The 9449-nt window shown below is 41.2% G+C and overlaps 1 long non-coding RNA gene across 7 annotated transcripts; it reads left to right on the top strand.

Moving 5' to 3' along the window:
• Positions 1-1867: 1867 nt before the first annotated feature.
• LOC119329381 lies at positions 1868-5663 on the top strand. 7 transcript variants are annotated; one of them, XR_005159478.1, is made up of 8 exons: positions 1868-2152; positions 2219-2386; positions 2465-2528; positions 2610-2934; positions 3388-3422; positions 3926-4779; positions 4927-4974; positions 5360-5663. It is a non-coding gene; the product is annotated as an uncharacterized LOC119329381 (long non-coding RNA). The 7 variants fall into 7 exon arrangements; XR_005159475.1 differs by having other exon boundaries at positions 2610-2683; positions 2785-2934; positions 3388-4779; XR_005159473.1 differs by having other exon boundaries at positions 2610-2683; positions 2788-2934; positions 3388-4779.
• Positions 5664-9449: the final 3786 nt, after the last annotated feature.

Genomic DNA, 9449 nt, shown 5'->3' on the forward strand with positions numbered 1-9449 from the left:
CATCGCGATGCATAAGGGCGCCCCTGAATGGGCCGGCCCATTTTTTTCCTTTGTTTCTTTCTCTTCCCTTTTATTTTTTATTTTTCCTTTTTTGCTCGCTTTGTAGTTTTTCGGTTTCCTTTTCTATTTCATGTTTATTTCTTTAAATAGTTTGAGAATTCAATTTTGCACTCAAAATTTTAAATAATGTTCTAATGTTTGATTTTATTTTCAATATTTTAAAAATGTTATAATAGTTTCTTTTTTTTATTTTTTTGAAGAATTTTAGAAAATGTTGCGGTAATGAACTGTACATTAATTATGGTCTAATATTTTTGAGAATTGGTGCGGTAAAAATTTGCAACAAAAATTTGGTAGGTTCTTTACAAAAAACCATTTTGGGCACTCGGAAAATTAAAAAATGATTTTTTTGTGCAAAGAAAATGAAAAGTCCCTTTGGCAACATTGATTGCCATTCCAAGATGCACCCTTATGCATAATACGAGATCATTTGGACAAACTATGCTATTAATGTGGCCATAACATTTGGCCATGTAGCTTGAAAGCCATGAATCTTCAAACATAATAGTTTATTTCTAATAACACTTTTTTAAGATAGTTGTCATAGTCCATGTTTGTTATTTTCCCTGAAATCTAGGTCACATATAATGACACAATGTGAAGGTTTTTCATTTTTTAGTTTTTTTAATTCCTTATGTCGATTTCAAAATAAAGTTAAATTTGTTGGCATGGTTGTTCATAGCCAGGGCTGGAATCATCCATAACTCTTTTGTGGTTCTATGATGAAATAACAATTTATGTAACTATAAATGATTTTTGAAAAAGAAGCAAACTGTGAAGAAGTTATAATTCAAATTTGACCCGGTTGTCGCTGATTTGTCAAATTTTTGTTAGTTTGACGAAAGGTGGATGGAAAGCTTTGAACATACAACCATTCGGTTTATTGTACATAAAATGTGGTATAATATCTTTGAAAAATGGAGTAGTGCCATTTTGAAACAAATATTTGGTAATTTCTTGACAAAAAACCCCATTTTTCGCACTCCAAAAACAGAAATTGACCTTTCTGTGCAAAAAAAGAAAGAAAACTCCCTTCAGTAACATTGCTTACCAGTCCAAGATGACGTGAGAACCGACGTGGGAGCCATGGTTGCAGGCTTCTGATGGCTCGAGACCCCTGTAGCATCATGGAAGGTCGTGTCCCCGTTTGTTGGACATCTGATTGTGAGGGACATTGTGTGTGCCGCCGTAGAGAGAACAACATACCACACAAACATATAATGGGTTGCAACAACGTGCTTCCATCCGAGATCGTCATCGAGTGGCTACTGAAGTAATAGTAGCAGGGGTGAGTGGTCCGATCTCGACCGTGCATGCCGCCATTCAATGGCGAAGGACGACACACAAGCTATCGTCAAGGGTGTGGGGTAAGCGAGAGAGATGGTCCGTGGAAGGGTTTTGTGTGGGAGCCCGGGCCGGGAGCGATGAGAACGAGCCGTCCATGTGTGCCCGGGGAGAGAAGTTTATCTATGAGATGAGAATTAAGTTCCTTTTTCCCTTTTGATCTGTTGGGAAAACTTGTTTCTTTTTTTTTGCTTGAAGTATAGTTGGGAATAGTAATTTTTTGAGGAAAAGAAAGAAAGAAAGAAGTGACAATATATAAATAAAACTGAGGTAAAGTCTGTTTTTGAGGGTGAAGTGAGGCAAAGTCTTTTTTTGAGACAAAAGTGGGGCAAAGTCAGACTCACACTTTGGCGCCCAGAGGTTTGGGTCAGCCCGCGAACGATTTCATTTGGTTTTCAATCTCAGAAGCCCGCGAATAATAAATAAAGAAGACCCAGCCCGCGAATGCGAAATCCCACCCACCCACCCATCGCTCCTCTCTCGCTTGTCTCGCCCTCTCCCCCGCACCACTTCTCGCCGCCGCCGCCGCCACTACCACCACCACCACCTACGACGCCCGATCTCGCCCGATTCTAGCATCCTCCGGTGGTGCCCAGCACACCACCGTGCCCCCTCTAACCGCTCCTTCCTCCCATCAGGCCAGATCCAGCGCGTGCGTCCTCCAGCGGCCAAGCATGATCATGCCCAACAGCTAGGGTTTGGGCCAGCACGTCGTCGGCGTTGCTCCGGCGTGGCTCCGGTGACTTAGGTGAGTCCCTCCACTCCCCGTCACATTGCCCTGTCTCTTCCTCACATCATCTCGTCTGCCTCACAGATCTAGTGCGCCGTCGCCGGTTGAGCACCGGGACGCCATGGACAGGAAGGTTTCTTCCTCCCCTGTCTGGATGCCATGAACGACGCAGCTCCACCACTACCCCATGGAGACGGAGCTCCTCCCACATCACGCATGGAGCCTCCCTCCCAGCGCCCGGGGCCCTAGAGGGTATGAATCTCTCCTCCCGCTGTCTCCTTCTACAACTCCTCTTCTTCTCCTCTTGATGTGTGCGCGTATTGTGTCAAGGAAAGGAATTCAAGGCTATGGCCGGAGAGAGAGGAGCTGATCCTAGTACAGGACACCATGGAAGGTCCTCCTTTCTTGTTCTGCCTTTTTAATTTTTCTATTTCTCTTCCCGATCTAGACATGTTGAAGGCTCTATTTTGTGCAGGTGCTTCTCTGATGAGGAGAAACTGCTGCTGAAGGACGTCCTCCTCCCCTCCCCTCCTCCTACCCCCACACGTGGTGAGCTCCAACCTCTCTTTCCAACCCTTGAACATCTGATCTAAAGTGAACATCAATTGCAATTTTTATGGACACAACATGGATGTGGCATGTGGTGGCAGCAGGGTGCTTGAATAGTTTCTAACCAAGATACTGCATCCGACCCCTCGCTCCTGACAGAGTAGTGCAGATCAAGTAGCCTCCATTGGTGACTGCTGTTGAGGCCTAAGTGGTCGTGCTCCAGCTCCTGCTCCAGTCCGTTTAATATCAAGGTTTCATCTGCTTCTCATTGCCCCAGTCCATTAAATAGCCTATCAAGAACAAGAAACAACAGAGTGCAAAGACAAAGAACAAAGTTTCTCCATGTTTTTAAGTCCTAAAATCTTTAATCTTTGTTCCCAAGGAATGTACTTTATTCTCAGTAGGCATGGTATATTAATTAGAGCAGAAAATGAGTATAGTATAGGCATCATACCAAACGCCCACAAATAATAGATGAGTAAAATCACATGCTTGGTCCATTAAACCAACTACGAGAAATTTTAACAATGTGGTGTAAGTAAGCACATTTGTGCTACAATTAGTAGGTAGTGTCAAAATAAGTAACTAACTATATAAGTTAGTTTGACACACTGGAAACAAAATACAAAAGGTACCGAGTAACTAACTATATTAGTACTAATTTTTAGTACTAATTTTCTGATGACGAGAAAATGCTGCTGTAGGACGTCCTCCTCCCCTCCTCCTACCCCCACACGTGGTGAGCTCCAATGTATATGTCGATAATCAGGAACTGGTGGTACAGCTTATGTTTAATCGGTTACTTCATAATCTGTTCCATTGTGTGCATGAACATTTACGCATTTTTTCCTGTCATTTATATATATATAACTATTGGACAGTGAGAAGATTTCCATAGAATACCTATTGAGTATATGTGTTCATTGGTGCACCATGCCGAATTACTTTTCCTTTCAAAAAAGAAATTACTTCTGTATATTGTGATGCTTCCCATAGTAGTTTGCACCCAGGAACCAACCAAGGGCAGTTGCAATATATTTTACCAAGTATATACCGCCCTTACTATTTTTAAAAACAGACGTTGATGATTCCTTTATATATATTTTTCCTACACCCTGCTGTGGGATTCTTAATAGCCTTACCTGCATATGAACAAACTGCAAGAGACAGATACAATTCTTGACCTGTGAAAGGTTGTTTCATGACTTATCCATCTCACATGACCACCTTCTATATCTACAGGTATCTATCACTTCTTTCTACTTACATGGCGGATATATCTACAAGTAAACCTATAGGTTCTTTGTAGTTCAAATGGAGTATCCTATATCATTTTTATTACTCCCTCCGTCCCAAAATAAGTGACTCAAGTATACACTAACTTTAGTACAAAGTTAGTGTAAAGTTGACTCACTTATTTTGGGATGGAGGGAGTATTATGCAGAACTGTTTGTTCAGTCACATTTGCCCTTTGCTAGAGAGAGCGAAAACGGAAAACTATTGTGGAAATGAGAATAAAGGATGGTTGTGGTAGTAGAATGGTATTTTTGCTTAGTCGCAATCATACTTATGAAGTAGTAAATAACCTGTCATGTCATTCTTCAAGTCTGCACATAGCATTGTTATTGTAGGAGCAGATTTCTCATCCTTAAGAAACCTGAGCTTGCCTAATAGCCAATTTAGTGGTGTATTACCAGTTCCTTGATGTCAACTCTAATGTCTCTGCTTACATTCCTTGATGTCATTTCTGGTATGCAATCATATGACATGTCTCATGTAAATGAGTATGGGCTGCTGTCCATTTTTTAATCTAAAATTGATCTAATGTTTTTTACATGTTAGCTTAATATCCTCCTTTTCTGATATGCAAACTTCTAATATGTGAGGTGCATAAGTGCATGAGGTGCGATTTGTCTTAGGCTACTCCTGCTCGTCGGCTGTGTCGTCCAGCATCACTTAACCGTTGTGACTTGGCTGGTTTGGTTCAGCTTCAAGCTGCCCACCGCAGAGTGGGAGGCCGACACGCTCATGAACATCGAGGCCAGATCAAGTACGCTGGTGCACTGTGGCGTGTGGTGGCCTATTTTTTTATAGTGGTATTGTATATGGTCTCATCCAGCACTGAGTATCCATATGTTCTAATCCTGATGATGATGTTGTAGCATAAAGTGGACACCATATTTAGTTTGTCTTGATGCTTTATCTCTTGTGATTCTTGTCTGATGCACATTGTTCTTTGCAAGGTTATGATGATGTTTCCAAGGAAATATACTGACCCTGATGTGACGAAGGTGCCCATTTTCCCTTAAACATTTTTACTCTGTTTTTGTTCTTCCTGTAGTTCCAGTTTCACATTGATGCTTTTTCATGCCATACTCATCAGATCCTTCTCACATGCCTTATGATTGAGTAACTTGATTAGTATTTCCGCCACTATCCTATCTTAGTAATCTGTTTGTTTTTTCAGTAGCTAAAAAGGAAAGTAAATCTACTATATCCTGATATTCTAGAATTTCAGTGTCTCACAGAAGTTACTCTTTGTCCTGCTTTAGTTTGGAAACATGATGCTCTATTGTCTTTTCTCATTTCTTAAGTTTGAAATATTTCAAACTTAAGAGTGCCCCCATCCTTGTTATTCCATAATACTAATCTGTGCATTTGTCCTTATAACTTCAGGGAAGGCCAAAGAGAGAAAACACAAAAACAGTAGCATGCAACTGCCAATCCTTGATGAGACTACACCGTACAGCGGAAAATGGATGGTATATACACGATTTCAGACATGAACACAACCACCATTTGTCATCATCGTGTGGCGAGAAACTACATTGGTCATCACACAGGAACATTGACACACACACCAAAGATATAGTGAAATGATGTGCTCTATGTTCATTCTGCTGTGTTATTGAGATCTTGTGGTGTAATGATACTGCTGTGTTATTTTAAGATTTATATTATTATTACCATTATATTCTCCTGTGCTTTTGGTTGACTACCAAATTGTCCAATGAAATGTTGATCTCCCTTGAATAAGGGCTGGACCAAATCTACTAAATTGAGTGAGTGGGCTGGACCGTTTAGAGAAAAGGGTTGGCTCAATTAATAAATGGGTTGTACATTGCCTCAGCCCAAGAACAAACATTAACAGGCTGATATGTTGGGCTAGGCCCATGGTTAAAAATGGATTGAATTAAGAAGGGCTTGGCTCATAGCTGTGGCTCAAAAGTAAATTTGAAAATGAGCTATATTGAGCTTGGCCCATTGAAACAAACTGATTTTGACCGATACCACATGGCGTCCACGTCATCATTTTTGCCATGTCATCACATGTGCCACGTGGACATCGCCACCTTGGCTTGGCCACATCAGATCCTATGTGGTCTAGGCTAATTAGTAATGACCATATTTTTTGTCAAAGATTTAACGACGAAAATTTTGGTAAAGGGCAGCCATGACCAAAATTTCAAAAAAGGTCACGTTTGTTTATTCTTGACGGCCAACTGTTGACCTTTTGAATTTGGTCAAAAAAAGTCAATAAATGAAAGAAATGACGAATTAACGACCAAAATGGGGAGTCATAATTGAGCGTATTTCTTGTAGTGTAGTGAGTTGCTCCGGTTTGTGAGGGTTGTGTGTCCAAACTTTCGTCAAACGTATCAATTTTTGTACCACATCATCTTGATGGCATGACATTACATCAAGCAAGGTTTCATGTTTTTCTGATCATTTTTTAATTTTTCGGAATAAAAATACCATGGCACTCCATGCATGTACACGTGTCCATGCCGTGGGACCAATATGTTTGAAAATTCCTTGTACTGTACATCACATGGAATTAACTCGCACACAAGTACACAAATATGATTTTTCAAACCGTTATGGTTAGCCATTGCATGTACATCTTGTTCAAATTTGACTTACGGTCATTAAATGGCTAGGAAATCATTTAAATGTCTTCAAAAGGTCAAACGACCCCTGAAATTTTCCAAATTTTCACATGAAAGTTTGTATCAGTGCATATTACACATAGAAAACATTTGAAGGCCGTAAGAGGAAGCTATCTGCCGTTCGCCATCAAACAAGCATTGTTCCCTCTCGGAACCACAAGCCCTCTAGTGAGTTGCTCCGGGTTTTGAGGGGTGCGTGTCCAAACTTTCGTCAAGCAAGTCAGTTTTCGTATCACATCATCTTGGTGGCATCACATTATGTCAAGCAAGGTTTCATGTTTTTCTGATCATTTTTTAATTTTTTGAAATAAAAATGCCATGGCACTCCATGCATGTACATGTGTCCATGCCGTGAGACCAATATGTTTGAAAATTCCTTCTAATTTACTACACATGGAACTAACTCGCACATAAGTCCACAAATATGATTTTTCAAACCGTTATGGTTAGCCGTTGCATGTACATCTAGTTCAAATTAGAATTACGGTCATTAAATGGCTAGGAAATCACTTAAATGTCTTCAAAAGGTCAAATGACCCCTGAAATTTTCCAAATTTTCACATGACAGTTTGTATCAGTGCACATTACACGTAGAAAAATTTGAAGGCCGTAAGAGGAAGCTATCTACCGTTCGTCATCAAACATGCATTGTTCCCTCTCGGAACCACGAGCCTTCTAGTGAGTTGCTCCAGTTCGTGAGGGGTGTGTGTCCAAACTTTCGTCAAACGGGCCAATTTTTTTACCACATCATCTTGGTGGCATGACATTACATCAAGCAAGTTTCATGTTTTCCTGATCATTTTTTTATTTTTTTTGGAATAAAAATGCCATGGCACTCCATGCATGTACATATGTGTCCATGCCGTGAGACTTATATGTTTGAAAATTCCTTCTAATTTACTGCACATGGAATTAACTCGCACACAAGTACACAAAATATGATTTTTTTAAACCGTTATGGTTAGTCGTTGCATGTACATCTAGTTCAAATTAGAATTACGGTCATTAAATGGCTAGGAAATCACTTAAATGTGTTCAAAAGGTCAAAGGACCCCTGAAATTTTCCAAATTTTCACATGACATTTTGTATCAGTGCAAATTACATGTAGAAAATTTTTGAAGGTCGTAAGAGGAAGCTATCTACCGTTCGTCATCAAACATGCATTGTTCCCTCTCGGAACCACGAGCCTTCTAATGAGTTGCTCCGGTTTGTGAGGGGTGTGTCCAAACTTTCGTCAAACATGCCAATTTTTGTACCACATCATCTTGGTGGCACAGGACATTACATCAAGCAAAGTTTCATGTTTTCCAGATCATTTTTTTATATTTTGGAATTAAAACGCCATGGCACTCCATGCATCTGTCCATGCCGTGAGACCAATATGTTTGAAAACTCCTTCTAATCTATTGCACATGTAATTAACTCGCACACAAGTACACAAACATGATTTTTTAAACCGTTATGGTTAGCCATTACATGTACACCTAGTTCAAATTTGAACTATGGTCTTTAAATGGCTAGAAAATCAATTAAATGTATTCAAAAGGTCAAACGACCCCTGAAATTCTCCAAATTTTCACGTGACAGTTAGTATCAGTGCACATTACACGTAGAGCAATTTTGAAGGCCGTAAGAGGAAGCTATCTGTCATTCGTCAGCAAACATGCATTGTTCCCTCTCGGAACCACGAGCCTTCTAGTGAGTTGCTCCGGTTTGTGAGGGGATTGTGTCCAAACTTTCGTCAAACATGCCAATTGTTGTACCACATCATCTTGGTGGTATGACATTACCTCAAGCAAGTTTTCATGTTTTTAATTTTTTGGAATTTAAATGCCATGGCACTCCATGCTTAATTGTGTCATAGCCGTTAGATCAATATGTTTGAAGATTCCTTCAAATTTACTACATGTGGAATTAAATCGCACACAAGTACACAAAATATGACTTTTCAAACTGTTTTGGCTAGCTGCTGCATGTACATCTAGTTAAAATTTCAATTACAGTCATGAAATGGCTAGAAAATCACTTAAATGTCTTAAAAGGTCAAATGACCCCTGAAATTTTCCAAAATTTGACATGACAGTTGTATTAGTACTACAAATTTTCTCGTACATTTAAAACACCATTCGTTGCCACTTTACTCCAAATTCGTCTTCAATAGCTAATAAAAAATATCTACAACATCACACACAGTTGTTTTGTAGGAATCATTTGCGATAAAAAATTCTGGGTCTATTTAAGTCTTCCTCCTTAAGCTTTGTCGGCTCGTCTGCTCCAGTGCCGGCAACCCCCGAATCCACAAATCCCGATCCACATTCCCGCACCCCCTTCTTGCAAAGATGACACCATGGAAACGCTTCGTGAAGGCCCGTACGTTGGCCTTGTCCCCCCCCCCAAGCGCCGCCACCTATGCCGAGAGCGCGGCCGCCTACACCGAGAGTGCTGCCGCATCCGCATTGAGTGCGGCCGCTTCCACCAAGAGGGCATCTGCGGCAGCCGACAAGGCAGCTATAGCAGCCGAGACGGCTGCAGCTCCTGCTGCGATTGCGGCTGCAAATGCCGAGAGCGCTCAAGCTGCCGTCCGTGCCGCTGATGTCGCCCAGGCCCGGGTCAAGGCCATCCACGCCAAGATATTCCAGGCCACTTCGGAATCCAGCATGCAACCGACGTCCGAGAAGGTGGCGGTGCCATGGAGCACCTGCTTCCTCATGAGGTCGTCGAGCGGGAGCTGGAGATGCAGGAGGTGGCGGAGATCGAGGAGCGCCGAGAGGAGGAGTTGCGTGTGGCCCAGGTCGAGGTAGAGAAGAGTCTGTCC

The sequence above is a fragment of the Triticum dicoccoides genome, chromosome 1B (assembly GCF_002162155.2).
Source record: "Triticum dicoccoides isolate Atlit2015 ecotype Zavitan chromosome 1B, WEW_v2.0, whole genome shotgun sequence".
Taxonomy (NCBI): domain Eukaryota; kingdom Viridiplantae; phylum Streptophyta; class Magnoliopsida; order Poales; family Poaceae; genus Triticum; species Triticum dicoccoides.